Genomic DNA, 6,474 nt, shown 5'->3' with positions numbered 1-6,474 from the left:
TTGTACCAGTTTGCAATCCCACCAACAATGGAGGAGTTGAACTAAGAACTTTTAAATAGTCTGTGCATATACTCTTAGTGTGGATTTGTTTGTGCATGTGGGTACAGTATCTTCAGATGCCAGCAGAGGGTGCTAGATATGCTGGTCTGGAGTTACCTATTCACGAGCTGCAAGATGTGGGTGCTGAGAACTGAGCAAAGCTCCTCTGTAACTGCTATGAATGTTGTTAACCACTGAGCCATCTCTGCTTGCCTCTGAGATTCATTTTACGTTTCCTCTCCTTGCAGGTAAATATATCCTTGGTCAGCCATACAACAACCAGATAAAAGGAGCCACAGGAACACAGCTTAGTTTCCTGCAAACATCTGGATTGCTGCAATTTCTGAACCAGAATACATTTAGCATTCAGCCTCCTGTGATCAACCATTTAAATAAGGAAATACGAATGCACATAACATTCTATGCCAAAATGTGTGTATTTTGAGTACTTTATATACATTCAACCTTACTGTTTTATAATGGTAAGATAATGAGTTTGTTATCTGAGTTTTCTGAAGCTTTACAATAACTTTAACTTTTAAAATACTTTTTCTATAATTTCCCAAGTTGATTTGTTTTGTTGCTTCTGAATGTACCTGAGTTCTCATTAACGACCAGGTCTTCCATGGAACTGGCCTTTAACTGACCATTTAGGAAACATTTCAAAGCACATTAGTTAACTTGATCAATAATAGTTTTATTAGGAAAATAAGTGAATGATATATAGCCAAATATATTATAAATTTTTGCTATTGCAATTATATGCAAAAATTAATCTAACAATATTATAAAGAATGAACAGCTTGGAATTAGCTAAAATCATGTTGATATTAACATTACATAATATGTAATACAATACACAAGTTTCATCCATTTATGGTATGTAATTAAAAATTTAAACTTCCCCCCAAATTTCTGGAAAATTTAATTAACTTTAATATTTGATATATTTTCCTTGATTTTGTCAGAGTAGAATATCATAAATATTATGTTAGCATAAATGTTGTGTCCTGGTTTACTTATTATTCAAAATATGGTAATACTACAAAGTATTGAACCAAAACAGCACAGGTTGATGTAACCTTGAAATAGTTATTAAAATTAAAAAATATAAACTTTGAGTAGATGTGGAGATTTTTCACTGGATAAAAGCACCAACAGCTTTCCTAGAGAACATTGGTTCAATTCTTAGCACCTGTATGGCAGCTCACAATGGTCTGCAATTCCACTTCCAAGAGTTCTGACAGTCACACAGGTTTTATGAAAAAACAAACAAACAAACAAAAAAAAACAGCAGGTAAAACACCAATGCACATAAAAAATACAATAAAATTCTAAAAGTAAAAGGAGATACAGAAAAGAAAAGGCTATAAGATCCTGCTGTGGTGAAGCTGTAGGCCATTTTCTTAAGTAGGATAGATGAGGGTTAGAGGGTAACCTTTTGTGGGTGATGTCATTCCTGGACAAATGGTCCTATAAAAAAAAAAGCAGCCTGAGCAACCTTAAGGAGCAAGCCAGTGCACAGCACACACAGGCCTACCCCAGTGGCCTCTGCATCAGATCCTGGCTACAGGTTTCTGCCCTGTTTGCATTCCTGCCCTGACTTCTTTCAGTGGTGAACTGTGACTTAGAAGTATTCTAAAATCAAAAACTCTGGTGACAATAGAGGCTGGCGAGGATGTGGAGAAAGAGGAACACTCTTCCATTGTTGGTGGGATTGCAGACTGGTACAACCATTCTGGAAATCAGTCTGGAGGTTCCTCTGAAAATTGAACATTGAACTACTTGTGGACCCAGCTACACCTCTCTAGAGCATATACCCAAAAGATGCTCCAACATATAACAAAGACATATGCTCCACTATGTTCATAGCAGCCCTATTTATAATAGCCAGAAGCTGGAAAGAACCCAGATGTCCTTTACAGAGGAATGGTTACAGAAAATGTGGTACATTTACACAATTGAATACTACTCAGCTATAAAAAACAATGACTTTATGAAATTTATAGGCAAATGGATAGAAGTGGAAAATATCATCCTGAGTGAGGTAACCCAATCATAGAAAAAAACACATGGTATGCACTCATTGATAAGTGGATATTAGCCCAAATGCTTGAATTACCCTAGGTGCACAGAACACATGAAACTCAGGAAGGATGACCAAAATGCGAATGCTTCACTCCTTCTTTAAAAGGGGAACAAGAATACCCTTGTCCCTGAATAGGGAGGCAAAGTTTAGTACAGAGGCTGAAGGAACGCTTATTCAGAGCCGGCCCCATGTGTGGCCCACACATATACAGCCACCAAACTAGATAAGATGGATGAAGCAAAGAAGTGCAGGGTGATAGGAATCGGATATAGATCTCTCCTTAGAGACACAGCCAGAATATGGCAAATACGTAGGCAAATGCCAGCAGCAAACCACTGAACTGAGAACGGGACCCCCATTGAAGGAATCAGAGAAAGGACTGGAAGAGCTTGAAGGGGCTCGAGACCCCATATGAACAACAATGCCGACCAACCAGAGCTTCCAGGGACTAAGGCACTATCCAAAGACTATACATGGACTGACCCTGGGATCTAACTACATAGGTAGCAATGAATAGCCTAGTAAGGGCACTAGTGGAAGGGGAAGCCTTTGGTCCTGCCAAGACTGAACCCCAGTGAATGGGGTTGTTGGGGGGAGGGCGGTAATGGGAGGAGGTTGGGGAGGGGAACACTTGTTAGAAGGCTAGGGGGAGAGGTTAGGGGGATGTTTGCCTGGAAACCGGGAAAGGTAATAACAATTGAAATGTAAATAAGAAATACCCAATTTAATAAAGATGGAGAAAAAAAAAGAAGTATAAGCCAAATACACTTTTTCTCCCCACATTGCTTCTGGTCATGATTTATCACTGCAGTAGTAACTCCATCGATGACACAAAGTAGCTCACTTTTAAAATGTACTCCACCAAATACAGCACAAGATAATTTTTTTCATTCATCCTTAGTCTTTCTTTTCCTGTTTCATGAATGTGGCAGAAAATTAATAGGGACCAATATCTTTGTTTTTAAAATAAGAAAGGTAAGACCTCTAAGTGTTTACCTGTTGTCTTTAAATGCACTTCAGTCATTCGAAATTAAAAATAACACTCAGCCAAAGGAGAAGTAAAAATAGCTTCAAAATGACATACATAATTAGTCTCATAAAAAATTATTCTCTACCTGAACTTTAAAATTAAGCTTCATTCTAATGTGCAGAAATAATTTGTATGCTTTATAAGTCATGAATAAATAATATTTTTCCTTGGGAGAATTACTCATTTCATCAATTAATGCTTAACATTTTACCTAATATTTTCCTAAAACAAGGGTAAAATTGAGTAGTGTTAATTAGTAACTGCTCCAGTTTCATTTTATAAAACAAAACACAACTTACATGTAATAATTTGTTTGTAAAAGCACATTCCCATGTTATTAAACTTTTAAACATTTAAGAAATAGATTCATATATACTTATTATTACTTATTATACATTACTGTATATATTTATTTAATCATATTTATAATTTCAAAAGTATTTCTTCTGTGAGGTTCCAATCATTCAGTACATTTCATAAATAGCAAGTAAACTCAGAGCAAAGATGCAGAGGCAAAGAGGAAACAGAGATCCCAAGCAAAGGCTGACTACCTATCATTGATAAGAGAAAATATGAGGACGCTGGATCCTGCAAAAAGGAATAGGTGTTTATGCAGTCAGTGGCAGGGAAGTTGGTCAGGAAGCTAACACAAGCTGACAGGGAAATCTAGAGGAAGGCAGAAAAAGGATTTGACAATTAGAACTTGGATGATTCAGTGCCAAGAATATTTCTCTTTAGCCAAATTGTAACTATTCCCATTGCCTTTCAGCCAAAGATGCAGGTAAGCTGCACAAATATTAGTATTGTTACTAATTGTATTTGTACAATTACAAATGGTAGACATTTGTACAATTAATTTCACAGACTGATTGATTGATTGAGTGAGTGAGTGAATGACTTGAGACAGACTCTTGCTATGTAGCCCAAGGTGGTACTGAACTCAATGTTCCTAACAAGCCCAGTAGACACCCAATCAAAAGATAAAATTTCCAAAAGTGCCTCCAGTTAATCCTGGGTTTTCTGTCAAAGATACCCTTTAACTCATTACTGGGATTGCCTTCTAATTTGTTAATTGTAGGCAAACTGAATATCTTCACCTCTCTGCAACTCCATATTTAACTCCCCCTTTGCAATGTCAACTCTGTAGCAAACGACTTGCTGCAGCCTCACTCCCTCCTTTCCCCCATCCCCATCACACAATCTTTCCTTTCAACCTTTCTTGTTCACACTCATCATTTTATCCCCGGTCACCCACTTCAGTAGATAATTCCCTAGAAATCTGCAGGTCACTGTCTCCAGGGACGTGAGTAGTGTAATTACAGATGAGTGTTTAATTATGTCTCTGTTTCTTCTGCCTTCCCTCTCTCATTTTATTTTCCTTCTGTTGATTTGTCCAATTCTGATATGTTGGCTTTTGCTTTATCATATCATATTTAATTTATTTTAATAGTGTCCCATAGACTCATGTTTTCTAATGAGAGACAGAAAGTAGATAGATCAGGATGGGGTGCGAAGTAGGGAGAGGCTGGAACGTAAGAGAAACCGTAATCAGGATCCATTATGTGAGATAAAATTATTTTCAGTAACATGAAAAAATTAAAATTTATCACTTATTTCAAATTCTCTTTTCCTTTGTTCCTTGACAATGCTTAGGATATCTGTCTAGATTACCACTCTAGCTGTTTAACGAGCACCATAGCCTCCAGAATAGTTCCTTTGATCCTGCCTCAATGTTGACAGCAGAATTTCTCAATTCAATCATATCAAATCAATTCATACCCTTAGAGACTTTATTCCTGGCTTTGAATAATCCAGTCTTTACCTTTCCCAAATAGTAATAGCAATGCAACCTTGCAAATTAGAAACGGCCTCATTGTGCCAACGTCTACTCCATTTCCCACTGGCAAAAGATGAACAAACATTGAGTTTGTTATTAAACTAAGATCCTCACTGATTTCTGGAAAATAAACATAACTGCAGCATTTTACATGCTTAGATCTCTGGCACTGATAGTGTCAGCATGCAGTTTTAAGTATCTTCACCATATCATTAAATAATTTAAAAACATTTTAACAAGAATAGAAGCCGATTACTTAGTAGCATGAGTTGTTTGTACAGGAAGGCACACATGGTGACATTTCAAGTAACAGTAAGAAACATCACAAATAAATAAATGAATTTGGTTAGACTAAAGTATACTAAAGATGTTCAAGTAAAAAGACATGATTTGGCACTGACCGGATGGCTGATGAAGAAAGAAATGCACACCAATTGCTACAATAAGATTACATGAGTATCCCTGAATGGGTGTAACTGAGAGAAGAGTATAGGTTCTCAATACTCCAGTTTCAGGATTGTGTAAGAGCATCTGGACCAATGTGAGATGCTACTGTAAGTATGATATTGTGGGGCTTTGACTTCAAGGGCTAAAGCCAAACATCATGTTTCCATCTATAAGGTCATCCTTACAGATAGAGATATATTTCCATGTTGCTGGCATTCAGTATGACTTTTTAAAACATTTACACACGATCCTGACATCTTATCAATTATGTGAACTGGTAGCCTCATGTATACTGTTTTTAGTGTAAAGGCATAACTATGTTTCCTCATACAAACATTGAGTAAAATCACTAACTGATGGTTTATATTCTAAGAAATTTGATTGGAGAGGTCTTCTGTTGGAAGTCCATTCCTAAGAAGCAGTTCTGTAGAGGAAACTTGGTTCTATCCTAAATGAATTCAAGCTTTTTGTTTGTTCGTTTGTTTGTCTTTAGTCTTATGAATAATGCTGTGATAACTAATACTAGGTTCTCAAGTTTAGCCTGAAATCAACTAAGATATAAGCTGTGGGACACAGGTGTTAAAAAGTTTCTTTATGGGGCTGGGGATTTAGCTCAGTGGTAGAGCGCTTACCTAGGAAGCGCAAGGCCCTGGGTTCGGTCCCCAGCTCCGGAAAAAAAAAAGTTTCTTTATGTGCTCGCTTCAGCAGCACATATACTAAAATTGGAACGATACAGAGAATATTAGCATGGCCCCTGCGCAAGGATGACACGCAAATTCGTGAAGCATTCCATATTTTTAAGAAGCAAGCTGGAGTAGCCATTCTAATATCATATAAAATCAATTTTCAACTAAAAGTCATCAAAAAAGATAAGGAAGGACACTTCATATTCATCAAAGAAAAAATCCACCAAGATGAACTCTCAATCCTAAATATCTATGCCCCAAATACAAGGGCACCTACATACGTAAAAGAAACCTTACTAAAGCTCAAAACACACATTGCACCTCACACAATAATAGTAGGAGATTT

At 36.8% G+C, this 6,474-nt stretch overlaps 1 non-coding gene across 1 annotated transcript; it reads left to right on the top strand.

Annotated features, from left to right (window-relative positions):
* Positions 1-6,134: 6,134 nt before the first annotated feature.
* LOC116897397 lies at positions 6,135-6,241 on the top strand. The gene has a single exon (XR_004387441.1). It is a non-coding gene; the product is annotated as a U6 spliceosomal RNA (small nuclear RNA).
* Positions 6,242-6,474: the final 233 nt, after the last annotated feature.

Source organism: Rattus rattus, chromosome 3, assembly GCF_011064425.1.
Source record: "Rattus rattus isolate New Zealand chromosome 3, Rrattus_CSIRO_v1, whole genome shotgun sequence".
Lineage (NCBI taxonomy): Eukaryota > Metazoa > Chordata > Mammalia > Rodentia > Muridae > Rattus > Rattus rattus.
The sequence above is the reverse complement of the archived record's forward strand: the minus strand, read 5'-3'. Positions and strand labels throughout refer to the sequence as shown.